The sequence below is a fragment of the Passer domesticus genome, chromosome 11 (assembly GCF_036417665.1).
Source record: "Passer domesticus isolate bPasDom1 chromosome 11, bPasDom1.hap1, whole genome shotgun sequence".
Taxonomy (NCBI): Eukaryota; Metazoa; Chordata; class Aves; order Passeriformes; family Passeridae; genus Passer; species Passer domesticus.
The window spans coordinates 15268463-15295849 of NC_087484.1; the positions used below are offsets into that span (position 1 = coordinate 15268463).

Below are 27387 nucleotides of genomic sequence, written 5' to 3' on the forward strand. Positions count from 1 at the left end.
AGCCCATGCACAGGTATAACAAAATTACCTTAAATATCTACCAGAAACACACATCTTAACCCATCCAGCAGAATAAGACTGATATCTGCTGAGCTGCATTCCTTCAGCATAAAATGTCACAGCTGGAGATATTTACATCCTCTTTGGCACCAAGGCTGGGAGCCTTGTGGAGGAGCTGAGGGTTTGCACAATCTCAGCATCAGCCCATGAGCTCCCTGAACATCAGGAGTGCTTAGTGGCAGTGAGAGCTCCAGAGGAACTACTGGCTTTTTCTTTGGTGGCAACAAAAAATTTACCAGGATGATATTGCACATACAGTAAAGTCCTTGTTCTGCAAACACTTTCTCTGATCCTTAACAGAATTTGCTAAGAAACTTCTCCAGCTTAACAAAGAAATACTTTTAGGTCTGTAAACCAGGCAAGAGTGACCATGAGCTGTGCCCTTAGGAGAATGATAACAACACTTGATGCCAGGCATTCTTGTCTAGTCTACTACTATTTCATTTCATGCTTTTTGAGCTTGATGCACAGCATTTCTTTTTGTAAAATTGATTACATTATTCCTCTGGAAACCTTAAAAATATGTCAAAAGCAGCAGCACAACTTACTGAGAATAAATATAGTAAAATGGTCTAGTATTTTATACATAAATGACAGGTAACTTTGGATTTAACCGTGCACTTGTTAAACAAATACAAAAAATTGTCTTTATGATGTATTCTTGAGCTTTTAACTTTGCTCTCAATTTGTTGTCAGCTATAAGAACATGCAGAAAATCCAGCCTTTTCCATTGCAAACTTAGACAACAGAAGAAATTTGGAGGTTTTAAATTAAATGGCTATTTTCTCTTTTTTTTATAAGAGGGAAATCTTCCAGATTAAGCTTTGACCATACACCATTTCATGTTAGATAAAGCCAAGAAAAGCCTACAAATTTAAATTACCACTAGGATTCACCTGGTGAATTTTTCTTCTGAGAAGAATATTTGCATCTTGATTTCACCTAAATTTGTGGGGACTGGGAGAATGGTTGGGTTGGGATTTTTTGGCATCTTTTGCAGAAGCCAGAGTACCAGGCTGAGGAAGGTGGGTGGAGGCTGTAAAACAGTCCTTCAATAGGATGCCTCTGTATGACAGCCAAAAGCCACAGGGCTGTTTTCTGGTTTCCATTATGGTCTCCACTCCTGCCTTTCACTTGTAAGGCTGACAGCACAAATGGGGCCACTCCATGCTGGACTTTTCATAAGTATTTGGGATCCTAAAGAAGCATTTCTTTGAGTGTTCTGTGCCATCACAGAGAGCAAGGCTCTCTCTGAGCTCCATCTGCCCTTTGGGAAACCAGGAGCTTTCAAAACCACCTAAGCCTTCTTCCAGTGTGACACACCACACACAGAGGTTTTAGAGAAAAAGAAAACAGCCCTGCCTCTTTCAGCTAACACATCCATTTAGGGGAAGCAGCTTCCATACTGTTGTCAGGGAGCATCAAAAGAATGAAGGCACAAGAATAGCTCAGACATCCAGCTATGTCTTGCTGAGAGTTATATATACACTTCAGAGAGGGGTATGGCTGGTCAGAAGAGCAACAGAAGGCAACACAGGGTGGGTCAGGACACAAACAAGGCTTTTTAGCAGGTGGTCTAAAGACTTCAATGAGCACCTGAGCCTGAGTACATCTCTGATAGTCCTCAGAAAGAATCAGTTCCTCCTAACCCTGTCAAAATAGGAAAAAAATAAAACTGAGAAAATTAATTGAAACTATTAGTAGGGTTTTAATTTTTTTTATTTTGAGCCTGTATGAGGCATAAGCCAGGAGCTACAGCTTCCACCTCTCACACTGTTCTTGCTTCCCTCCCCACACTACTTTTGAAAGCACAGCACAGATGCTTTCCCAGCAGTGTGTTGTTCTGCTGCCAACTCCTTTGTCTTGCTTGCACTGTCACCAACTGTACTCTTCTGGGGGTAGCTTTTTCTGTTTCTAACAAGATGTATTTCACAAATCACAAATTAAAGCACCGCAACAGGTCTCCTGACATGAACAGAAAAATTGTGCTTGCTGCAGCACGAGCACAAAGGAGGAAGAGATTCATTGCCACCAGACACATATAACTAGAAACAGAACTACTGCTAAAATTGAATTTTAAAACCCGGTTATGTGGTAGTTCTAGAAGAAATTTCAAAGAGATGACCTTAATATAGAAGTGAAGGCAGTACAATGGCCATGGCACACATGTTACTTCATGTCTCTGCAAACCAGAGGAATTGCTAAGCTGGGTATGGGATGCTTAATTACTTTGAGTCACGTTGCTCCCAAAATATTTTTGATGCCACATTTTATAAAAATGCAGTGAAACATTTAAAACATGCTAGATTCCTATTAAATGAGAACTACTCTTTCTTGAGTGCTTAAGTTACTTCTAAAAATAGGAAGCTTAATATCTTTAACAACAAATTAATCTCTAGCTAAAATATTTTAAAGCTACTCAGTCTATTGAATATAAATCAAAATGAGCTACTTAGTTCACATCAATTCAAGGAAAAGAATAATATGTTACATGTTTTGGGATCTACATTAACTCTCCAAAGCATATTGTGAAAGATATCCCAGATTCCTTATTAGAAAATTTAAATAAAGCAGCATTACTTTTTCTGTGAAGAACCTTTTCCATCTGCATGTTCTATGATGCTACTTTTTCTATTATAGGTTTCTCATTCATATTTGTAGATGTAGTATAAAAGAAAACACAAACACACACTCAATTAAAATTCCTCTTAGGTCATAATACAATTAAATATAAGAGAACAAGAGAGAAGACAAACATTGCTAGCACCACAATAATGTTATTAGGTAGGTTAGGGACAAGACAATTAACAATCCATCATCTGTGGTTTTATTTCTACAGTAGTTTATTGTTGTTAGAGGAGTAATGACAGAGCTTGGTTCATATGATTGCACACAGGTATGCAGTGCTATAGATGAACATTTGTTTACTGCCTGAAATAAGTCACCCTCAGTAAGTACACTCAGGGCTCCAAGAGCTGTCTGGGGCTCAGCCACAAACAAAAACCAACAAGCACTATGCACATACTAATTTCTTTAGGCTCCTTACAATTACCAGAGTCAATAATTGGATCTTTATGGCACTAAGTTATTGTTTACAGCACTAAGTCTTCTTGAATAAAATGTTGTGCAGATGAAATTTGTCCCTTTTACATTCATCAATACAGATTATTTTTCTCTCAATACATCTCAATGCTAAGAACTTTAGACACATTCTATGCACTTCCTAGTGCAAAAGCACAGCCAATATGGATACATTTCTAGAACTCTTATTTGGCTTAAATCATGAGACAGCCATTCTTAAAGCTGGAATTCTTAAACCTCTCTCAAGACCCCCTAATCTTTGGAAGCACAATTCTTGTGAAAGCTCCTGATGCTCTGACAGTCCCCATTTGAGTGTGAGAAGAAGCAAAGGTCTTGCTCCTGGGTGTAACCATGGCTTAGATAGTTCTGTTCCACTGCTGATACTCTGCTGACAGCTGAGATATGAGATTTCACCTCATTTTTACTCCTTAGTGTGTTGGATGTAACATACTGGTACTATTGATTTAATACAGGCACCCTGGCCCTTATGAGTGACATTTCATCAGTTATATTATTAGGTAGCTTCATCTTTATTATAAACACAGATGAAATTATCCAGTCATTATAAATTGAATAGCACTGTCTCTCCACCTCTCTCCTAATTTGCTTTTCTGCTTCATTTTTACACGTGTATGTGACAGTGCATATTTTAATTATTTTAAAATTTAAGAATCTAGAAGGAAGAGGTCTGCTACATATATCTGAGTCAAATATAACGCACTTCTTGCTAGACTCTCTTCCTTTCATATTATTTCAGACAAATCCAGTGACAGTATGTTTAATCTAACAAAGTACCACCACACAAAGCTGACACAGTGTAGATTTCTGGGGGTTTTGTGTTTTGGGGAATTTTTTCAGTTTTTGTTAGTTTTCATTTGTTTGGTTTGGGTTGTTTTTTTTCTCCTTTTAGGAAACTTTCACTTGCATTCTCCTTATCTGATGTGTACACTGTCTCCAATTGCATTTTGAGTTTTCTTGATGACAGTGGAAGAGGCACCAGAGGTACTACATAAATTTATGTCACACTTAACTGAATGGTAGGAGTGAAGAGTATTCCCTAAAATTAGACTGACTGTTTCCATGGAAACAAGAGAGCACAAACAGAATTGTAATAACTTGACTTTATCAAGTCAAAAGAAAGGGCATCTTTATATATTTTGTTGACAAAAGGACAGAAGCCAGTAGTTTATTATTTATGGGATTTCACCTTTAGGCATATTTCTGATCCTTATTTTGTTCAGAAGAAATGAGTTGTTGCTTTTGAGGTCAGAGAGGATCACATTGGTATAAAAGGTATAGGGTACCACTGTTAACAAATAATATGCTCTCCCAAATAACACAGATGAGAGCTTGAACATAAAAACACAATGTTTGAAGACATTAAGACTAATGGTCAAATGGAATTTAACATTCATCTTCAGGAAAAAAAAAATCAAAAAAGGGAGAAGGATACCTGTTTCCAAATTGCTAGCAATAGAAATCAACCTCAACCCAGATATTGACACAGTGATACCAAAGCTTTTCTCTGTTAAAGAGGAAAACAAAAGGAAACTAAACACACACACACACCCCCACCCCAAAATGGTGGGTGTGGAAGGGGACTGGAAATTGTTAAGAAAAATGTTTTGGGGTGATTGCTAAACTACAATAGTTTATTTTGTGAAATCACTCTAGTCCTCCGCCCCAACTAGATGAATATTCCCTACTGTGATCCTCCTGGAACCACCACCCCAGGGTTTGATAATGTGCTCCACAGAGAGCTGCTAATCATGAAGGAGTCCCTCTCTTCCTACTGGACAGGCCCTTTGCTCCTACAGCCAAGGATTAGTCCTCCACTGTAGCTCACTGAGGGCTTCAAATCTACACACAGAACTTCCCATTGTCCTCTCACATTGCATACGATACACAAGTGAGTAATCAAACAATTTTAAATAGTTATTTTAGCAGTTCTAATAACCATTTTGAAAATAATGTCAAATGTCACAGCCTGCACAAACCAAAAACAGCAGCTCCCTGACAATTATCCGAGTTTTAATCCCTTCTCTATGGAATGATAAAAAGCTCACCATTCTCATTTCATAGGCAAAATTCTGACCATCAGCAGCTCACATATTCTGCAAAAAGTTATATCAACAGTACTGCCTGCATCAGTTAAACTTATAACCCAGAGAGAAGAAACAGATCTTTTCAAAGTAATGATCATCTGGTTGTTTAGCAATACACTTATTTCTTCTTTTACTGTAACCTTCCTTTAATACTTTGTTATTGAATCCTATAACAACTACTCAAAAATATACAAGGAATCCATGACTGATTGTTCCTCTCTACCTTCAGCCATCACAAAAACAGATTTAACTTCCTTCACTTTTAGGCAATTTTTCCAGTGCTCTGAAATGAGCTAAACAGATCAATAGTCAATAGCCTGCACAGCTCCTCAGGCAGCCCTCTTAGAACTTTGTGATGTGAGTTTGTTAATGATCTCTAGCTCATTGTATGACATGAATTCTGGTAGTTTTAGTATCTATACTGATAGCATATCACCTCTTTTTAGCCCCAGATAAGGAAGTGGGGGAAAAAAGTCAATACATCTTTCTTTAGAATAGGCTGAAAGGAGAGGCAACCTGGGACAACAGGGATTTTCCTGCTCCAGGTAATGTGCTGTACCTTGTCAAAGGGGCCAGGGAATAACTCCTGATAGGGTTCATCTCCTTTCTCTTTAGGACTAGACACCAGCACAGAAAGAGACTGACAGAAACCACCAGCATCAAGAACTTCTCATGGATTTGCTTTCAATCCCACTGTATTTGGATTTGCCACCAAGGAAGTGAAAGACACCCCTGACTGGGCAGCTATTCAATTTTGCTTCAAAATTCCAGAGGAGCCCCAGACTAAAGTCATTAGCTTTGCTCTTATAAAACAAAGTGGCATGAACTTGATTATAGTATTGGAAGGATATAACAAAAGACAAAGCATAAAAAGAATAAAGCATAATCCCCTGAAAATCTATTAATTCCTCATTTTCCAGTAGGATGACTATAAAACTGGTTCATAATTTCTTAGCTACTTAAAAACTACATAATGGCAAAATATTTTCTGCACATTTTTATTTTATCATGAGTCACTTTATGTAGTCAAATCTCTGTAGAAGAAACACATAACACTACAAAATTCTGGCTGCCCTGTGGAGGGTGCAGCCATTTTCTTCTAGTGTTATAAGTCCAACCTATTACACACCAGAATAAATCTGTTCACAAAGAAGTCAAGAAAGCTGAGCAACAACTTGATTTCTATTGAATCTCAAATGTACATCACCTCAAATTACTTAAGAATACTCTTAATTTTGCTTTGAAAACTGTCACAATGGCAAGTAGTTCTTCATGAAGAACAAGAATTTAGCTTAAAAAAAGCAGAGAGATCAACAAATAAACAAGATAATTAACATATAATATAGCCATAATTACTCTTCACATCTTCAGAGAACTTGACCAACACAAATTTTCACAGAAGTCCTGCCTGATATTAATGCATCATTAAGATCATTTATAGAATTCAGAAGCACAGGAATTCAGGCACTTTTAAAAATCATACAAAAGACCAGCAGAGCCAGTATTGGGACAAACATATTCTTGCAGACTTGCCAAACCAATTTAATAGAAGTGGCTCTCAGAGGCCTGGCACTACAAGCCTGACACTGTTATTTACTTCTGTCCTGAACAATGCTCTGCGTCTGGGCTCTTGTGCTTTTCAAGTCCAAGAGGTTTTAGTAGCATTTAGTGATCTGACAAACACATACAGTCTGGAGCCAGTGACACAATAAAGAGATCCTGTATTTTAAGGGACAATATACAGGGAAGAGTAGAAGTAGTCATAGGTCACAAGCAGTGATAAACTAGAGTGGAACAACTGATAAAAGGCAAGTGGACAAGAACACTCCCAGGGAACCGTGGCTAATTCCAACTTTCTTTTTTTAGAACACTGAAAGTTACTGTTTGAATTTTGAAGGTGAATACCTGAATATAGAAAAACAAATATTTAGGAGCAGAAGTCTGTTTAAAACATTATCCTGGTTACTAACAAGACATCAAATATTTCTTTTTTACATGGAACAGGTTTCTAGGCACATTTAGAATCAAGATGGATTTGTAAGAAAGAAAACATGAGATGAAAAGGAGCAACTTTTGCAACAGCCACTACATTCTATTAGCTAGGTTTAGTATTTTTCAAGGCATAAATATTCAGTGCTCCATTACATTAAAAATGGCATGATCAATCCAAAGGACTTTCTCACAGAAGACTTCTCCAAATTTATAATGCTTTAATATTGAGTGCTGACAGTAAGCACAGCATGGGGAAGGACTGAATTAGAGAGTGAATGAGGGGAACTGTACTGGTAAACAGAAGAAACAACTCAAAATGAAATATTTTTAGTTATGAAAAAGCAATCTTAGGGATGCAAGAAAGCTACTGGAATTCCTATCTGTATGGGCTTGTGGTGCTTTATATGCCTTGGTGTTTGATATAATTTCATATAATTTATATTGTTTCCACAGATGTCAGTAGGATTCATGCAGAAAAATATATGAAATCCCAGGCAGATAGTTTGGTATAAACCTGTCAAAATAAACTGAAATATTAATGCTATTTAAGATGGCCACAGGACTTGTTTTAATTTAAGTTAAATTTTATTGATTTTTTTAGTTCAGTTTGTGGAAGGTTTTTTGGGGGGTTGGTTAATTTTATTGTGGGTTGTTTTGATTTGGTTTTGGGTTCTTTTAGTAAGATTCTCAGTCTGCTTAATGATTTATTTATTCTTAACCAAAGGGGAAAAGTTACTTCATAAATTGATCCACAAGCAGCTGGTGGGACTCATACAAGTATTTGTACAGTAGCATTTCCCTATAGGGTTCCATCTCCTGTAACATCTCTATTTTAAGTTTTTGTCATTAAGCTTAACACCTTTATAAATACAGCCTACACATTTAATTCCTTTATGTACTTTCACACAGAACATCCAAATATACCAATAAACTAACATCTTTTGAATGAGCACTACTAAGGCATAGTTTTTGTAAGAATTGGGCTTTTTTTTTATAACTCTCCCACTGTAACTGCTTGTATTTTATGTTTTTTTCAATGCTATTTTCATTGGCAAGGATAATATTCTATGGCACAGACTAGGAAAGGAAGCAAAAAGAAAAAAAATTGTGAAACTGAAGCTGTGAAAAGAGAGAATTTAGCACAGTACTAATGTAAGACTGAGAATACTGATATGCAAAGCAGATGCCCATTCATCTTCCACTGCAACTTGTAAGAGTGGAATAATTTTAGACATGATTAATTGAGGTGGTCTTCAGAAAATTCACAGGTGAAGATGCAAGATTTGACTTCATTTTCCAGATCTTTCACAATTCACAGGATGTGGACTTGAACATAGTTGTATGTATATTAAAAACTAATCTAACATGGCACTGAAATTGCAATAATGCCTATAAAATGCCTTTCTATCCCTTCTTCCCAATATCTTCTCTCCATGACTTTTCAAGCAACACAGAGCCTCATGGGAGGTTAAACAGGAGCATCCTGTATGCTGCTGCAAGACTAACAATATCCCAAAACATTTTCTAAGCTCAAACCACACAAGCAGTGTAAGAAATATGACATAAACACACATCTTTTAATATCATATTTAAAATATTCCAAAGAACACAAAGTTTTCATATCTGTTAGTTAACAGAATTTTTCGTAGCTAAAAATACATTACAGGGAAAGAATAAAATGAGACTGTGACGCTATATAAATACAGCTAAAAGATGGGGCTTGCAATTATCTGTCGCAAATCATTAATATGCTTTGAATTCAGAGTTAGACCATGAAATCTCAGATGCCCTAGCTTTTTCCTTGTCAGCCTGCTGGCACAGACTCTTACATCAAGGACTGTGCAGCACAGAGCTTCCAACCATCCCTCCCAATTCAGGGCACCAGGAGAGCAGGATCAAGCAGTTGGAATTAGAAATGATGCAGGGATGCTTTTTTACACATGCAGATGTGAATTTGCCATTCCATTTTGTGGTCTGTAGTGAGGCATTGTAACTGAATGTGACAGAACACTGCAGGAGAGCAGTACTGCTTACAGAATTGTAAGGAGGAGAAGTGGCTAATGCTGATGCTTTACAGCTGTAGGCATGTTTTTCCACAAATAAGCTCTATCCACAAATACACACATACAGCTAGAAGTCAAAGCTACTTAGGCTTCATTTCAGGGAGAGGGAAAGGCAGAAGAAAACACAGTCACAATTGAAATACTATTTTGCAGCCAGCAGTAACCTTGCCATTGATACACCCAATTAGAGCAGATTTCTCCTAACAGCTCAGGTGTGCCACATCTTGCAGAGTATTAGCCCTTCCACCTACAGATTCTGATAATGTACTAAGATGAAAGGATGAGGGAAAGTCTCAGATTAGTAGGAAAGTTTGTCCTGCAGCTGTCCTTACTAAAATTTTCTGCAAAACTGGACCTCTATTTAGAAAACTTTTGGCATTTGTTTTCCATTTGCACCAAAACAAATGGCACCTCCAGAGCACTCAAACTTTAGCACTCAGATATGGTACAGAAAATGCTCTTGAATTCCAAGTACCAGGTAAAAACTATAAATATAGAGCAATGCAGAGACTATTCAGGAATGGGGAAGAGGGATGAATGGGTAGAAGTTACATGCCAGAATTCAAAAGATCCTTTTGATAGAAGCTTTGCTAAAACAGACCCATCAACACTGAAAGATTTGTTTCTAGGAACTTGTACTTACTTGGGGGAAAGTGTGAAAAATCTACAGAGCCATACCTGATCTGCAGAAACCCTTCAACACCACCTAAGTACAGTGATGAAGGGAGAATAAAAAACACCGGAAAATTGCTGTCTCCACCTTTCTTGTGTGCAAGAGAAACTGAATCATTTACCAGCTGCTTGTGCTTTGTTTACAGCTCAGGCAATGCAACATAAGAAAAATTACGTCAGCATCACAGATTCATCCCCAGCATTAATTTGCTGTGTACATTTTCCTTCACACTTCACAAGATGCCCAGGAAAAACTGAAAAAGTATTGGTAAGAAAGATCCTACAACCTTGCTGCAGGTAAGAATGCAGAGCAATCAGTTACTTCCAAACTTCTCTCCACCTCTTACTATCTGTTCTCCTACTGTGAGCCACAGCCATGATCTCTTTATGTGAAATCATGACTGCATTACCTTGACTGAGCTGAGCCAGGTTTGAGGGCACTTGGAAATGGCCAAGTGCCCTCAAACCTGACTCAACTTTTCAAGATAAAGTAGTCATGATCTCACATGCAGAAGCCCCCAGGCTCCCATTTCTCCGTGCTGTATTTTACCCAAAACACTTTTGTGATCTGGGCCTGCTTGCAGCACTGCTGCAATGTGCAGAACAACTTGCAGAAAAATCATTGGCTCTTCAGCTTGGCTTGTCCCAAGGGACTTGATCACAGTCTCTGCCACAGAGTTCATCCCATCTCCAGGCATAAGTCCCAATGAACTTGGAAGAAACAGAGGAAGACTAAAGATGTCAGCATGGTATTTCTGCACGTTCATGTTTAAAGCCACACCTCAACTAAACTAATCACCTGTTGGAAGTAAAAAGGAGATCTAAATGTTTTCTTCAGCACAGGTCCCCACTACTTTACAAGCTTTAATCAACAAACACATAAGCATATTCCAAATCCTCTAGAACATCAAGGTCCTGAAAATATGCATTTTGCTATTTATCATTTTTAATGAAAGAACATAAGCTTTTAAGTATCAGTATACTCATCCCAGAGCTGGAATTACTTAATCAGTTTGTGATACTGACTCTTTTTTTCCTGTCAGCCACATCACAAAGCCTGAATACACTGTTGAACAGGACTCAAATACTTTACAGCAAATAAGACAATGCCGGCAGAGAACAAAGTCAGAATTTCTTCATTGGCATCCTTGAGTTTGCCAGGCCCTGGCCCACAAGTGACTGGGGCACTACACACCAGAAGGAACAAAACCCTCTAAGTTCCAAATATTTGTTTACATGGGACTTCATAGACAATGTGTATTTCAGAGATACTGGAGATAAAACCCAAAATTAAATTCCTAAATTAATAGTAGCCTAGCCATACCTCTCATTTTGGTCAGTGTTGCCACATATTTTGATCAATGGCCTAACATGACTGTTCATTCATAAACTGAACAAATTGAGAGAGGTACTGGGCAGAAAGACATCAAAATTTGGCAGAGGCTCCCTTCAAAGCCTTTCCTCCCATGGTGGACTTGTCTTTAGTATTAGAGAACTCTCTCTGCAGAAGAATTACCAAACAAAAAAGTCAGATGATGTTGTCATCTTATTGTAAAACTTCCATACCTTCTCAGTGATTTTTCATGAGCAGCTCCTCGCAGCACCAACTCCTTCTTCTTCACAGCACAACCAACAAACTTCAAGTCCCTCCTCCACCAGCTAACCCACTCTCTTATAGCACTCATCCTCACTGGACACAGCTGTGGCTATTATGGGCAGGCCTGTTCCTAATCTTTGGTAATTAGTACAGCTGCAACTCCTCAGGGGTAAGATTGCCTTCTGCACTGTCTCTGTTCTCTTACATTCTATCCCCCCATAAGATGACAGAAAAAAACAACCTATAATTTACAAGCCATTTTCACTTTTTTCCCCCCTCATACATTCCATCCTTCATATATCTCCTAACATAAAATCTCAGGTTTAGCTCTGCCTTCACTTCCTGTACATGGCAGATTGCCTCTTGCCTCCTGGAGACCTGTGTGGAGTTACTTATGACCCTATAAAAATAAGAGTTTAGTCATGTCTCTTAATATATGCAACAAGTTTAGAAGCATGTTTGCTGTTATTCAGTTTTTATTTTGTAGCCACTCTGCACTGTTATAGGATATATTTTGGTTTGTGTACCTTTTAAAATAGTTACAATTATTTTATGTAAATTTGGAAAGTTTCTTGCAAATATTTATTCATAAACCAACATGTAAACAGTTAATTCTTTATCACGAACATTTTTTACAAGGAAATCTGCAGAATAATTCCCATGAACTCCCTTATCAAAATAGCAAAGGAAATAGCAGTTATGCAATAACCCATGCACAAAAAAGCTCTAGATCTTATTTCCCAATGATTCACGATTAGCCACAGATAAAGCATAAGCCCAGTTTGTTCAAAAACATAAAAAAATATCCTGCAACTTCAACTTCCATTAAAAACCTAAGGAAGAAAAGATTCAAAATTTTCCAAATGGAAAACTAAGAAATCACCAGAAGAGGAAAAAAAAAAAAAAGAAAATTCAAGCTTTTGAAAGGATGAAACTGAGAAGCAATTTTCTAGAATTGTCAGCTTGTAGAGGCTTCAATTACTTGGATGTGGAATTTGTTTTAATTTGCCCTGTTTGAGGACTTGTTGCTAGTCCTACTGCAGCCTCTACCAGCACCACTAATGAGGTCACTTCATAAAGGTTCAGAGCTGAACTGCACTCACAGCCAGAAAATGTCTATTGCAGAAGCACATGTAATTATATTATCAAGTTTATGTTTATTGCCTCTTGATGAATTTCATATCACATTCTGTCCATTTACAACTGAAGTATCCTTCTCACAGACAGCTACAGGAGAAGTAAAACACAAGGTTTGAAGAATGAGTCTACTCTTCAAAATACAATCATCCAAATGAAAAACATGTGAACAAAAATAAATAAACAGAAATTGAAAAAAACCTGCAGACAGTCATGTGTATCAAAACAACACACAGGCACACCTGCCCTGCCAGGACACCTGCTGCATATGAGCAGTGTGGGCCCAGTAGGATTCCCAAAAAGAAATTCAGTGTTTTCTGCACATCAAATAAATTCTGCCCACGCAGACTCAACCTACAGCACCCAGGGTACTAAAGAGTCCAACAGCAGGCAGGGCACAAAAGGAGTTCCCTTTTCAGGATAAAGTTTTAATGCTATTTCAGTGCATTTCACATTCAAAGCACAATTTATCAACCACCATATTTAATTTTTGTTTAAAAGCTGAACTACCTGCAAAGAGCACACTGTGCTGCACAGAAGCTGGTTTTCTCCAGGGTGAAGTCTCAGCAGTACCACATTGTCCCTTCCAGTCCAGTCTGTAAGCAAAGCATGTGCTGTGGAAATAGGTTGTTAGAGGAAAATCAAATTATTAATAGATAGATTATTATATTAATATTTAGATAAATGAATAGATCATTAAATTGATCTTATCTATTATTTCCTCCTTTGCTTGCAATGTAACTTCATACACATATACTCAAGAACTCTGAAAAACTCCAGTGCTTTAAGACAGTGTAGGAAGCTTCTCTCTTCATGTGTTACTCTCTTTGAAGAGATCTTGGAGATTTAAATACAAATACTTAAATCTCTTTTCAGTTGTTTGTGCTATTCAACACTTCATTTCTTAACACTTTAGGCTGTAATGAGTGTTTCTAATGCTTTACCTCTTATTTCATTTTGCAGTGAAACAATTTCCAGTATGTTTTTTGTGTATGATAGCAATAAACATAGTAAACTGTATTTTTCACTAATAGAGAAAGTTTATATGATTTCTGTGCTGCCTTCATCTCAGGTAATTGCTCTGAAAAGCTGAACAACAAATTTTCTCTAACATTTTGAAGTAATTGAGAGGAAGATCCAGTTAGTCACCCACAGGCAGGACATCAGGCCTCCTGTCCTCCTCCTGCTGCACACAGCTGTCCCCAGACATGTTTGTGAGAGGCTGTGAGCCCCAAGGCAGCACATGGGCTAGCCCTGCCCTGACCACGAACATGTGATGAAGACCCCAGGAAAAAGAGGACACAGGTGGTTGCAAAACAAAGTGCATACAGAGAGGTCAGGTTAGGACACAAATACAGGTTCAGCACGTTGGTGTTACTTTAACAGCTTCTGCTCAACTGTCTGAGTCCTTTCTGACAGACCTGGGGCTAAAAGTCTGTCTCCCTGCTCTTTGTTCCTGCCTATTCCAGATGGGCTGTAGAGTTCTGACAGGGAGCAGGAACGAATAAAATACTAATGGCCACAGCTATTCCAGTACAATAAAGGGAGCCAGACTGCAGCCAAACATCAGTGAAAAAATTATAAAAATGGTATTTTCCTCTCCTCATAGTGTGGAAACCCAAATAGTTCCCTTGATGTTTATATCAAACCCAAGTAAATCAAAATGTTCTGCTTTTTGGAACAACTGTCTGAAATTAATATGCAGTGCTTGGCTTCATGTTTGTCACAGCAGCCCTCCTACCTCCATAGGCAGGAGTGAGGAATAGGAGCTGTGACTTGCAGGATGCATTTCCCACTTCCCTCTTGCCCACCTTTAACTCTGTGCAGCAGTACCAACCTCTGGCAGCCCCCTCTTGAAGATGTGCTTAGCAGGTGAAGCCCATCCACACACTCACTAAAGTCAAATGGAAATTAACCATGTGTGTATGAGGCCAAAACACGCATATGCCAGAGAGAAAAATGCAGAAGTCCTTATTTTAGTCCTTGTTTTAGGACACAAACTACACAGATACATTTTTAGCATGTACTTGGGACCATTTTGCAGAAGGCAAAACTCTTTGCCCCCAGACTTCTGATGTGGATTAACCTTTCTCATGAACTCCAGTAGCGCAATTAACAGTTGAAAATATTAATAAATATGATAAATGGGGGGGGGGGGGGAAGGAAGAAAGGATTCTTTTTAAGAAAAGTTGATAAACACGAGTTTTCTGTGATTTCAGATAGTTTATGTCTGGCCAGGTTACCAAATGTATTTTGGGTTCCACCAGGGAGACTCTCCAATGGACTTTCACTGCAAACAGTTATTTGCACAAGTGCTTCATCCAATCAGGAATGAAACCCAAAGAACTCAACATGATTTGTCTGGCAATCAGGCATTTGCATTCAGGCTCTGGATTTTGCACACAGACACACAGAAGCACTTCACAAGTCATCAGTCTGGTAATCAAATACTGTTGTTATATAATAAATTTGACTAATGGGCACAGAGAACCTGCTGGTTTTGTTGCTGCTGTTATTACTAGCCAAATTTTATTAGCAAATAAAAGCTAATAGGCTGCTCTTCTTCCATTTCAGTAACTTGTGATAATGGTGACATTAGGATCCCTGTTCTGAGCATATAATTTTTAAGCTCTGTCTACACTTTCATGAGCACAATCAGACTTGTCAAATCTACTAGTCTAAGAATCTTCATCTTCTTTCTCAGCTGAATTATTTATGCAGCCAATATTAAGTAAAGAACACTTAACATACAAATGTCTTATATCAACTTAATTAAAAGTTCCCAGTTCTCAGTCACTCAGTACTGGCCCAGGTAATTTGCCTAATTTTTGTCTTCAGGGGGTTCTTTTGTGAACAATCTAACCACAATGAACCTGTTTATTGAAGTGATATGTTTTTTTTTTACCCTAATTGTGTTCTGGTGACTGACTGAACTGTGGATCTCCATCACAGGCTGCATGAAAAAAGGCTCTCACTGGAAAAGACAAAGAGTACTTCTTCCCTGAAAGGTGATATAATAAAGTGTGGAAATAAAAGAGCTCTGTCTCCTTTTCAATTGGAACTTCTTCCACGCTCAGCTGATGTAAGCTTTTAGTCCACATGGGGCAGCAGGGCAGCCCAGAAGGGTTTGGGTAGGAAGGGACTTTAGAGATCATCCAGTTCCAACCTGCCTGCCATGGACACCTTCCACTGGACCAGACTGACACACCTGGCCTTGCCTGACTGCTACCAGGGATTGGGCATCCATGACTCTCAGCAACCTGTTGAGGGCCTCACCCCCCTCACAGTCAAGAATTTCTTCCTAATATCTAATCTAAACCTACCCTGTCAGTTTAAAGGGGTGATTCTTCATTGAGCAGAGAGTTGAAATTCTTAAGAAAATAGAAAACACAACAAACTGAAAAAAAATCCAAATAGAACAAAACACAACACCCTGGGGTTTAATGTGAAACTATCAAGGTCAGGCAGAGATTTTAAAGAAAATACTTGCTAAAGACATAAAAGCCAGGATGCATTCTGGATAGTGCTTGAAGAGTAGGCAAAACATTCAATGAAGCTGAAACCATAGGATAAAGCTCAGTGCTGATGATCTCTCTGTGCTCATGTTCACAGTGCAGGAAGAGCTGTGGGGACCTTCTCATTCCAGAGCATCCCTAAGAATCACCAGGTCACATCTAAGAATCCATTAAAATCTGCAGTGTCTGTAGAAGACTTAATTACTGAAATCAAATTAATCAAGCCAAATTACCACCTGAACAACATGCCTGATAACATTCAGCCAAGAGTTTAAAAGAATTTCTTAATGAAATGTCTGTTTACTACCTGCTCCTCTGTAAAGCCCTATCACTGAAACTGACTTCCATATGAGATTAAATGAATGTTGGCAAGGTTGAGCCAAGCAACTACAAACCTTGACAAAAGCTTTTAACTTGGGTAGAGAGGTTGAAAGTAAAACAAATAATAAATGTGCTGGGTACTTTCAAAAATATGACAGAATGGAAAGCAAATAAAATTTTCTTATTTTTCAATAAAAGTAGTATTTCAAATTTATTAAGTTTCTGAAGTTGCAAAAACAAGCTAGCATAGTCCAGCCACAGAGGATCCTAGATCTTCTTAAATAAATTAATTTAGAAAAGTCTCTCAATGACCTTTAAAGAAAATAAAATGTCATTGGGTAAGAAGGAAGATCCCCTGCCAGACTGATAATTTGCTAAAAGACAGAAGGCAAATTATAAGAATAAACAATTCTCTTGTTGATGATAAATTAGTCATGGTAATAAAGACCATAACAAACAGATGAATTCCAGAAAGACCTAACAATGCTGAATGAGTAATTAAAAGGCAGATGAAATTCATCATCAATAAATGAAGAAATATCCATAGGGAAAACATAAGTACAAAATTACATGCTTGAAATTATCTTTTCCTACTCAAAAAGTAATGTAGTACCTCTGATATTGATCAAAAATAACAGCTACTTTGATATAAATATAATTTCAGTGCCCAGTAGTCTAAATGTAAATAAGAAATTGTTAGGGAAACAACAGAGAACAAAACATGAAACATCATTATGTTTTTATATAAATCCTTTGGGTGCCCACATTTTAAATCATGAGAGCAATTTTAGTAACCTCATAACACACATAGCAGAAAGGGGCAACAAAGGATGATTAGAGACAAAATGATTTTCTAAAAATAGAGAATGAATAGAAAAGGACTCTTCAGAGTGGAAACCTGACAATAAAGATGGAGTATGCTTATTTCATGCATCTCTGTCAATGTGGAGAAGATGAATAGGAAGTGATTATCGACTGTTTCTCAGAACACCACAATTACCCAAGTCATGCTATTTAGTGCTACTCTTAAAAGCATAGAAGAATAAATATTTTTACATCATTCATTGATTATTTTCCCACAGAAGACTGGGGTGATCAGGAAAACAAGCAAGTTCAAAAAGGAACTAAACAATTTGTGGACAATAGATCCATTGATGGACACTAACACAATTCATGCAGTCTTGCACTTGGGCAGTGCTCTGACTGCAGATTTCCACAGCCTATGGAAGTGGATCACTCTACACTCATCCTGCTTTTACATCTGTTCACTACTGCCATAGTTGAAAACTAAAAATGGCTAAACAGAATTTTGGTCTGATGTGGTAAAATTGTTACTAGTTTTTGTTTTGGTTTGGGGGTTTTTTTTGTTTTGGTTTGGGTTTTTTTTTCTTTTCTTGAGGTACAATAACATTCTGGTAAACAAAATAATACCTCCCAAGGAAAAGAAGGAAGATAAAAGTATTGATATTTTCCAATGGGACAAGTGTTTCTTGCTGGCAGTGGCTTTTTATGGGACAACGCAACAGTTCAGGTCACACACTATCCACTTTTAGGATCAGTCTGTTGGATGTCCCAACACACAAAGGGGCACTGGCAAATTTGCCCATGAGATGGGACTCAAAACTTAGACTACATCAGTGAGAGCTGATGCCACCCCTCTGTTTAGCTAATTCTTCAGCTCTGAAGAGCAATAGAGACATGCAGTTATGTCATTATTACTACCAAACATGTAGCTGAAACATAATGTTCACATCTTCCATTTGGTGCTGTGTCCTTCCCCATCAGGTCTATTAGAATCCTGATATTTGTATGGAAATACTGGATTTTATGTGAGATAAATGTAGATAAGCTGGGTTTATTTCAAAAGTCCGGTCATTGATTTGAGTCACTTATTCTAGTTGCAGTGATATGTTTTAATGAATCTAAGTACAGGTTTGAGAATTCTATCTCAAACTCTGCCTTTACATTTTACTTCTCACTGACTCCAGAGAGAGCACTCTAAAGAAAGATTCTGCTCTTACTATGTTCATCGTCCTTTAGAGTGCAGTAGAAAAAGAGAGTAGTATCATATCCAGCAACCAAGTTGCTTGATTTATGCCTCCTTTCTGCTTTCTCAGTTTTTGGATTTGCATCCTCATCATTTTACGTTTGTTCCTACTAATCCTGTGCTCTCAAGCTATTTCCCATTACATATTTACTCCTTTTATTGTTTGAACTATATTGTTTGAACTCCCTTTATTGTTTGAACTATAGTGGCTGAATTCCTCCCCCATGACACAATTTCTCCAAGGTCCTATCTTTGTTATGACCAAACCTACCACTACATACTAGTTTTTAGCTCTAGGAAGTTAATATTTTACAAACTTAAACACAAATTAAAAAGTAAAGAAGATATTAAGGCAGTCTGTAAGTTCTTTGGAAAATAAAAGTTACAGCTGCATTCATACACAATGGGGAAGCACAGAAGGTTTCAAGTGCTTCTTTACACTGGTAGAGAACACCCGTGCCCTTATCCCCCCACATCCTCTAACATACATTGGAAAGTTCCTAAGATGCTGTTGCAAGCTATCAGTGATTGCCTCCTCCTTATGGAGGGATACAGACATGGAAGAGATGCCACACTGACTCTGCACCAGCCCAGGGCCCTCTCATGCCCAGGAAATTCTCCCCATCTCTACTCCAGGACAGCATAAACAGCCTACACCCAGGAGAGCCTTCAGAAATCTTTCAAAGTGACTTACTCCTTTTAAATACATGGTTCTTACAAGATGACATCTAAGGTTATTGTGTCTAAGTGGTACCTCCTAGGGGAGACACCGTCATTGGATCAGTACCAAGAAAACATTTAAAACAGGAAAGGAAAACATATTGTGCAATAATTCAGTATATTCCACTACTAACCAAACCATTTCCTCTCCAAACCATTTTTTCCCAGCCATTCAAGGCTGAGAAATCAAGGCTTTTTGAAATATTCAATCTTGTAAAGTATGCCTGTGAAGACACAGCTCTTATGATCTTATCCTCTAAATAAACACACCTGTCAATATCCTGGGCGCAGAACATGAACGTACTTCATAACAGACTTTGGTCACAAACATGTGACCAACGTTAAAGACTTGCTGCCAGGTTTTACACCAAACCAACCCATTTTCTGGGCACTGCCATATCCTTTCCTCTCCTGTCAGGTACCAAGGAAGAGCTTTGCAGCGGCAGAGCCCTGCAGGACCCGCAGGAGGACAGCTCCTCCCACCCTGCTGCAAGCAGAACAGCAGCACCACAGGGACCTCTCCCCGAGGGAGCATCTGAACAGCCAGGCTGGATATACAGCGAGCACAGAGAACACTGAGTTCCCTTAAGGATGCTTGGGCTGCACAGAATCCAAGTAACGAGGCGTGGATCCTCAGACCTGTGTTAACAGCCTGTCTCTGGGATTTCCTGTTCCCATTTCCTTCACCAAAACTAAACCTTCTTTTTCACAAGTTCTTTCAATACTTGCCTCCACTGACACATTCTGGATCTGTTCCAGTGTAAATAAGGCAAACTTTTACTTTACTCTCAGTTAGGTGGGTGGGGGATTTTTCCGTTTGATTTAGGTTTGGGGTTTTTTTGTGTGTGTGTTTTTAAGCTGTTTTTATTATTACTATTGAAGTGTATCACACTGTGCAAGTCATCCTGAAGTGGTTTCAGAGTCACGCACAGACCAGAGAAAAGCCTGCTGAGAATAAACATGTTGTAAACCAAATTACACCTGAAAAGGCAACACACTGTTTCAAATGACATATGGCTGCTGTACAGAACAGTGTAGAACTTTAAAAGGCTAGAAGCTGGGGAACTGACCCCGTGCATGTAACAATACAGATTGGTAGGATTGCTCTATTTATTTGGGTGGCTTTTAAAAACAAAAATGACACAAGGTTGATACCATAGTTTTGCATAAGCTTTATCACCAGCATAGATGAGCCATTTACAAGGTATGCAGAGGGAGATATTGCACTTTAACTTCAGACAATGATATGTTTAAAAAACAGGAACATCTTTACTGGGTCAAGCTGCTATAGTTTACAGCAAATACAGAATCACATAAAATGAATATCAAAATTCTCAACAGCAGTTTTTCTTCTGAATTCAATCCAAACTAATAAATCTACTGTGGCTCTGCTTTCTCTGTTCACTTCAGCTCTTATCTAAATGACAAGTCTTGTCCGTGTGCCATGGATAAGTATAGCATCATGTCAGGGAAATGACAGAAGCATCCTCAATTCTGCCAGACAAATCACAGTAGATGGGACATTATTTTTTCTTTCGCTATTTGACAGTGCCATCTGTAACTTCTGCCAATTTTTGTGCATTACTCAAGGCAATTGCTTTCCTTTTGTTAAGAAGAAAAGAAGGTTGTGACAGAGCTAGCCATCAAAGTTAACACGGCACCCAGCTTTGTGCAACTTTTATAACACTCCTACCTGCAACATGGAAGAGAGGCAAAATGCCAGCAAAATAGTCAACCCGCCAACAAAGACAAATGCAAATGAAAAAAAAAAAGGTTTGTGCTCAGTGTTTTGTGATTCAAGGAAGCATTACAATTATACATGACCTGCTTTGTCCTTAAGGGCTAGGATGGGCACTTGATTGGAATATTAGTACAGGAAACACCAGGCTCATGTGGCTGGAGGCACATGATCGAGTAAGGAAGGAGCTTGTTGTGCTACATACTGAACATATTTCTACCTATTATGTAGAAAAAGAACACTCCAACTTCCTTTATGCCATCTGCCCTACACTGAGTTCCTCAAGTACTGCAGGAAAAGGAAAGAACAGTAGGAATCTTCTATAACACTGCCAATATATAAAAGACAGTCTTCGCTGCTATTATTACATGTACCAAATGGTGGGCTTGTCCTCATAATTATTAAACATATTTATTAGCTTTATCTTGTATGTGCAAGGTCATTGTAGGAGAGTTTGAAGCACTCAAGTGTTCCAGATACACATGGTCTTCTGCAACATTTCTACCTCAGGTAGTGATTAATTCAAACAGCATTTTGTTGACAAGACTCTCCCACAGCTTGGCTTAGATTCCTGCATGCTGGTGATTCTTCCAACTTTCCTATCGTCCTCTGCTGAAATAAGGTTTTAGTCCTCAATATAACATTTTGCAAGTGGAGCAGAGCAGCAGTTTTCTTTGTCTCAGTCGTGGTAAGACACCACACAAGGAGCCCCTAAGTTTCTAGTTGGCTCAACAAGTGGTTTTTTGCATGAATTGAAGCATATTTTGCAAACTGGATGCTGGAAAAATGGTAGGTAAATGTCTAGAATCAGTATTGTAATTATTAGCATATGGTTAACACCTCAAAAAGAAAGAAGGGAGTTCAGGACATAAAATCTGTTGAGTCCTGTCTTCCAAAGACATCCACAGGGGACTGGATACTTTCTAAAGACAAAACCAAACACCCACAGCCTAAATCTGAGTGCCTTTAGGTGCAAGCATGCATGTTTCAACCACTTAGTCTTAATTACTATTTTATTTTGCAACCTCTTTTTTGGAATAGTCAAAGTAAAAAAAATTCCAGTCTTTATCATGCAGCTATGACAGATGGGATCCCTTTGGATCTGCTGTAGAAAAAGATTCAGAAGCAGTATCTGCAGTATTTGCTGCAGAAATTCCCAGCAGAAGTCAGATGTCTTCGTGGAAGAGGTGTACTTTTTTAACTTTCTTACAAATTAAAAATCACAAGTAAATGAATAAGTTCTAAGTGGTCTTACAGAGCATGTTAAAGTCCTTCTTGAGCTGGGAATAACAGATAAATAGTGCAAAAAATATAACCTGTCCCTTGCTGTCCTAATGCCAAAGATGTAATCACTCTTGTCAGAAACATTATTGTGTCATACAGTAAAATTTGAGACTATTAAAATACCAGTGCAGAGATTTGATATTAAAAACATTTCTCATGAAATTTCTTCCTTCACATTGACAAAATATGGAAGCCCTGTGGGCTTGTTCCTTTAAAATGATACATTTGATTCTGACAGAAAGAAATATAAAGAAATTATGTACAGGCTGATTTCCAAGTAATAGCAGAAACACAAGTCATGCTCACAACCAAAAAATCCAAGTACTACAGCCCTTGAGGATTATATTGAACATGCTGATAAATGATGTGCAAGTGGGTGCATGAAAAAATAAATACAGGGATTACAGAAGTCACAGAAAATTCTGCACAGGCAACTCTCTAGTGCATTACTATTTTCATTTAAATCAACTTGTATTATCTTGTTTCTTTGAAGCTGTAACAAGAACCAGGTAAATTCTCCTGCAGTCATTAGGCACAGAGAGATACTGAAATGCACCTGTAAGTGCAGTTAAACCAAATAGAAAAAGTGTAAATTCAATCAACTAAATTAGGAAAAAAGTAGAACTTTCAATATAGAGAAGCAATTGATACTTAATGATGACTGCACAGCAGTTATGGGCTAAACATATCACTTGTCTTTTGATGCAGTTCTTAAAACAACCCCCAGCAGGATAGCATAGGGAGCTGGGAGATGCTTAGCAGGACACTTCATTCTGCACTTCATTCTTAAAGGCTGGAATGGAAAAGCTGAGAGAAGTATCCTAAAACACTGGTCCTCCTCCTGGAGCCACACAAGCCATTTCAGGAACTTAAGCCTGCTTCTGCAGGAGAAGCACTAAAGATATTCTCCTAGTCTCACCACCCTACCACTCAAAAAAAGGGAGGTACATTATGGAATTAATCTCCAAGCCTGCTTGTGAGATCCTTTCAAGTACTTCCTCCATTTAGTGTCAGAGTGCTCTTAAGGCACTTAGGGCCTTGCTGACAAAGGACCAAATTGACGACATCTGAGCAAAGAAGTAAAAATACAGGATGCCTGACTGCCATGAAGAATTCTACACCAAGATTCCTTCCCATCCTGTCTAGATAGCCCAAGACCATGGCTTCAGCCTGTTGGTAAGAGATTTTTTTCCCCAGTTCTCTTTTTCTGCTCTTCTAATAGTACTTCTCTTTGAATATAGGAAACTCTTTTTAGACCCATAGAACTATGGGGGTTTTTGATGCAGCTAAACTAATTTCTTTAGAGCATGCCAAAATCCAATTCTTCTATAATAAAGCAATAAGACGTCTCTTGATCTTACTGGCATGCATTGAATAAAGCTAGAGAGCTTTATATTGAGGCTATTCCTTCCTTTATGTTAGAAATTACACATCCCCGTCACTGTCACTATTTCCTCAATCCATCAGTGTCCAACCTCTGAAGAAAAATGTTGGGTTTTTGTGGACAAACCATGTTTTCATTATATATTCTCACATTTTGTTCCATCATTAGGGGTTCTGCTAAAGCAGTTCCTTGCTAAAGAGCATGAAGAATCCTCATTGTGTCTGATCTCCTTCACTTGCCTGTTGAAGATCATCCTGCATACCCAGTAAGTGCATGACCAGAACTGAATAAGCAAGTATGACAAACATTGTCTGAGATGCTGCCCCAAAATAAGCAAGAAAGTGATATAAAAACATTTATGCAATTATGGAATATAATTAGTTTAATGCCTTAGGATTTTAGCTTTTATATTTTTCTTATATTTGTAATCCTTTAGTGTATAACTCTAAACTCCATGTACAGTGTTAGCTACTGCTTTCCCATTTTGGTCAGGCAAAAATAATTCCTCTAGGCCTGGGAATCAAGGACACCTTACTGTCTCTGTCTTGGGCCCTGAGAGATGTAAAGAAAAGTGAGTTAGGGGGGCACAAACTTGGGATTAATGACTTCCTTACCTGAAGCTGTAATTGGAAGATTAACCCCCAAATGGAGCAAACTTATAAAAGTATGAAAACCCATCATCCATTTTTTGGGTGTAGCCCCTGGGGGGGGCTTTGTCTGCCCTAAATGTACCTGAAGGCCCTTCAGTAAAAATAACTGCTTTTTATTCCCTTAACTTTGTCTGGCTACTGTTTTTAGGTAGACCCAAAAAAGCATAAGTTTGCTTCATGAAAAGTATGGGCTGCAACAAAATAAAGAAATTGTGTTTTTATCTAGACAGTTTAAAGGGTAAGTATTCTTATAGCAGCTGGCTGGGATAATTTCAGCTGAGATATATTCTAAACATAGAGACAGGTCTATCATTCACAGTAATAAAAAGCCATAAATGTCTCTGTTAAAGAGTAGTTTTCTGCATAATGAGGAATAAAGGACTGAAGGGTCTCACAGGTGAATGCTGAATGTATGGCTAAGCTATTTTTTCATAAAGTAGTTCCAGACACTGAACAAGAAGTCAGGTTTGAAATCCCAAACTGACATTGATTCAGATGCTAGCTTGAGGCCATGCTTTGGATAAGTGTAGTATTGCTCTGTGTGGAACACAACAGATTCGCCTATTGCAGCAACAGCAACAAAATTGCATTAAAAAAATTTAAGTCTGCCTATTGAGCTCTTTTGAGGCTGTAAAATTTTGTTTCTTTGTGCCAAAACCTACCATTAAGAAAACAAAAAAGGAAACAACAACTATTTTGTCTTTAAGACTATTTCCTCTCATAAGACTCCAACACACTTAAGAAAAACAAAGTTTTATAGAACTTAAAAAAAAAAGTCAACATTCTACAGCAACACTTGCCACAGGCACCAAGGCTGGTGACTGCTGGGCCTGAGGGATGTCTCAATGTATGACCTGTATCAGGTAACTTTTGCCTTCAAATGAAAGACTTCCAGTAAATATGCTTCCTGATGTGGGGACCAATATGAGACAGAAAAATCTCCCTTAAGCTTTAATGGAATGGAGTCTACAACACTTTTAGGTTAAAGTTAACTTTAATTCATCAGCTTAGTATTGACACCTGCCAGGAGATACCTGAATCCCTGGGGTCTTCTGAAGTGGAAAAGCAGAAATTTTTACCTCCTTGCAGTATTAGTCATCTGCCTTTCCACCCCTTGAAATCACCTGAGAGAAGTTTTATACAAGCTACAGTCTTTGGCAGGTGTTCTGCAGCCTGGATCCCTTCCCTTAGCTGTGTGCCATGATGTTTTCCTGCTGGCTCTGCAGCCACAGCCACTGCCCAGAGGCAGCTGATCCCTCGCCAGGACACAACTGCCTGATATTTGCAAGCTTTATACAACAAAGGAGAAAGGCAAAGAAAAAAATAGTTCCTTAATGAAAGGCACTTCAATGCCTTTTCTGTCATTATGTTCAGCCATGTTTCCTTCAGTTGCAATAAAACCCCACAGATTTTAAGCCTCTTCTGATAATGTTACATTACATGGGTTTTTTCTCCTGATGGTTTACAAGAGCCTAAATAATGCCTTTCACCCACACACTGAATTTGTTGGTGGTTCAGGGAAAGCAGACTTCCTCACAGGTTTCCATGAAACTGGGTAGGCAATTCTAAGTTGGATTTTTAAAAGAAACATGATTTTGTTTCAAAGAAAGCAATCAGGGACTCATTTCTGGGGAAGAGAATGGCTGATATTCCAGAAATAAATGTATAAACTGGGATGCATGAGGCACAACCTCTGGACCCACAGCAAGGGACACTCAGAGCCCCACACAACCCTTGGGAGGAACTGTGGGCCAGGGCCCCAGTTTAGTACCTTAACTTTGGTCATAAACTTATAAACACCCTCTGTGATGGTTTCTGAGGAAGGAGCCCTTTCCAGCATGGTCAGCCACAGTCATTCTCTGCCCTGTGTCCCAGGGAGCTGGGAGTGTGGAAGGTGCTGTTGCCAGCCCCTCCAGGGAAGGGCTGGGGCAGCACGGGTGGCTCTGGCACCATTGCTGGCCTGCACTCACACCGTGCTGCCAGGAGCCTCCGTCCCTTTGGGACAAGGGTGGTGAGCCAGGAGGGAAAGGCCAAGCAAGTAATTTAGTTGTGGTTTATGGCCCAGCTCATGTGAAAATAAGATATTAAAAAAAAAAATAACCACCAAACCTTAAATGAAAACTGGATCGAGATGCATTCTAAATAGTCACTTCTGCTAGAAACTGGTGAGAAAATAAACTGACATACACATCTTCAAACTTTCTAAATAGGTCAGTTAGACTTTCCTGTTAGTAAGAACACTGTACATTAAATTAATTTATTTTATACCATATTTGACATTAACACACACCAGATCTATCACAGAGTGCAAACCGTAGGGTTTTTTTCCATTACATCCAAAAGCTTGTACAGTATATTCCACCTTTAGCACTACAGGGTTGCAACTAACAGGAGGTTCTGAAACAAATAGTTTAATTAAAGCCCTTTTCAACCCAAATTTTTAGTTCATCCATGTCAGGAAATGCTTTGCAGTAAGGTAGCCATCAGACTGCTGTGGCAGTAAGGAGCATATGTATGTTTCACATACATTGGTGTTGGGGGTTAAGGGGCTGGGAGAGGTTTCTGTGGAGTACTTTCATTTGCCACATCCCAGCTCCGAGGCAGCCAGGGATGCAGTGAGGGGAGTTTAGCACAGCAGTAGAAATCCCAACTCTCTAGGTTACATAACCCCAGGGGGATGCTGGGATCTTGATCACTCTGAAAAGCACCACACAACAATGACAGTTAAGAGCTAAACACTTCTGGAGTAATTTTTAAATGTTTCTTAACTCAGATGCCATAGTAACATTTAAAAAGTTGAAACCTATGTGCTAGCACTGTCAGAGTCAAGCAACTTCAGGCGTCCTCAGCAAACAAAACCTATGTACAATTTCAATCCTATTGCCTCTACTGCCTCATTGGTTGGGTGGCCCAGCTTACTAGAGATGAGACTCACTCAGCTCCCAGACTTCTCATCTTAGTTTTAAAGTCATATTATTCACTGTACTACTTTGCTCCGAAGAGATGCAGCTATTTTTCTGG

General features: G+C 38.5%; 1 long non-coding RNA gene across 1 annotated transcript in view; it reads right to left on the reverse strand.

The window, feature by feature from the left end:
• The window catches only part of LOC135278953 (uncharacterized), a 188174-nt gene that overhangs the window by 119210 nt on the left and 41577 nt on the right, over positions 1-27387 (reverse strand). Inside the window, exon 9 of the long non-coding RNA XR_010346330.1 lies at positions 13218-13321. This is a non-coding gene — a long non-coding RNA (uncharacterized LOC135278953). The remainder of the gene's footprint in view (positions 1-13217; positions 13322-27387) is intronic.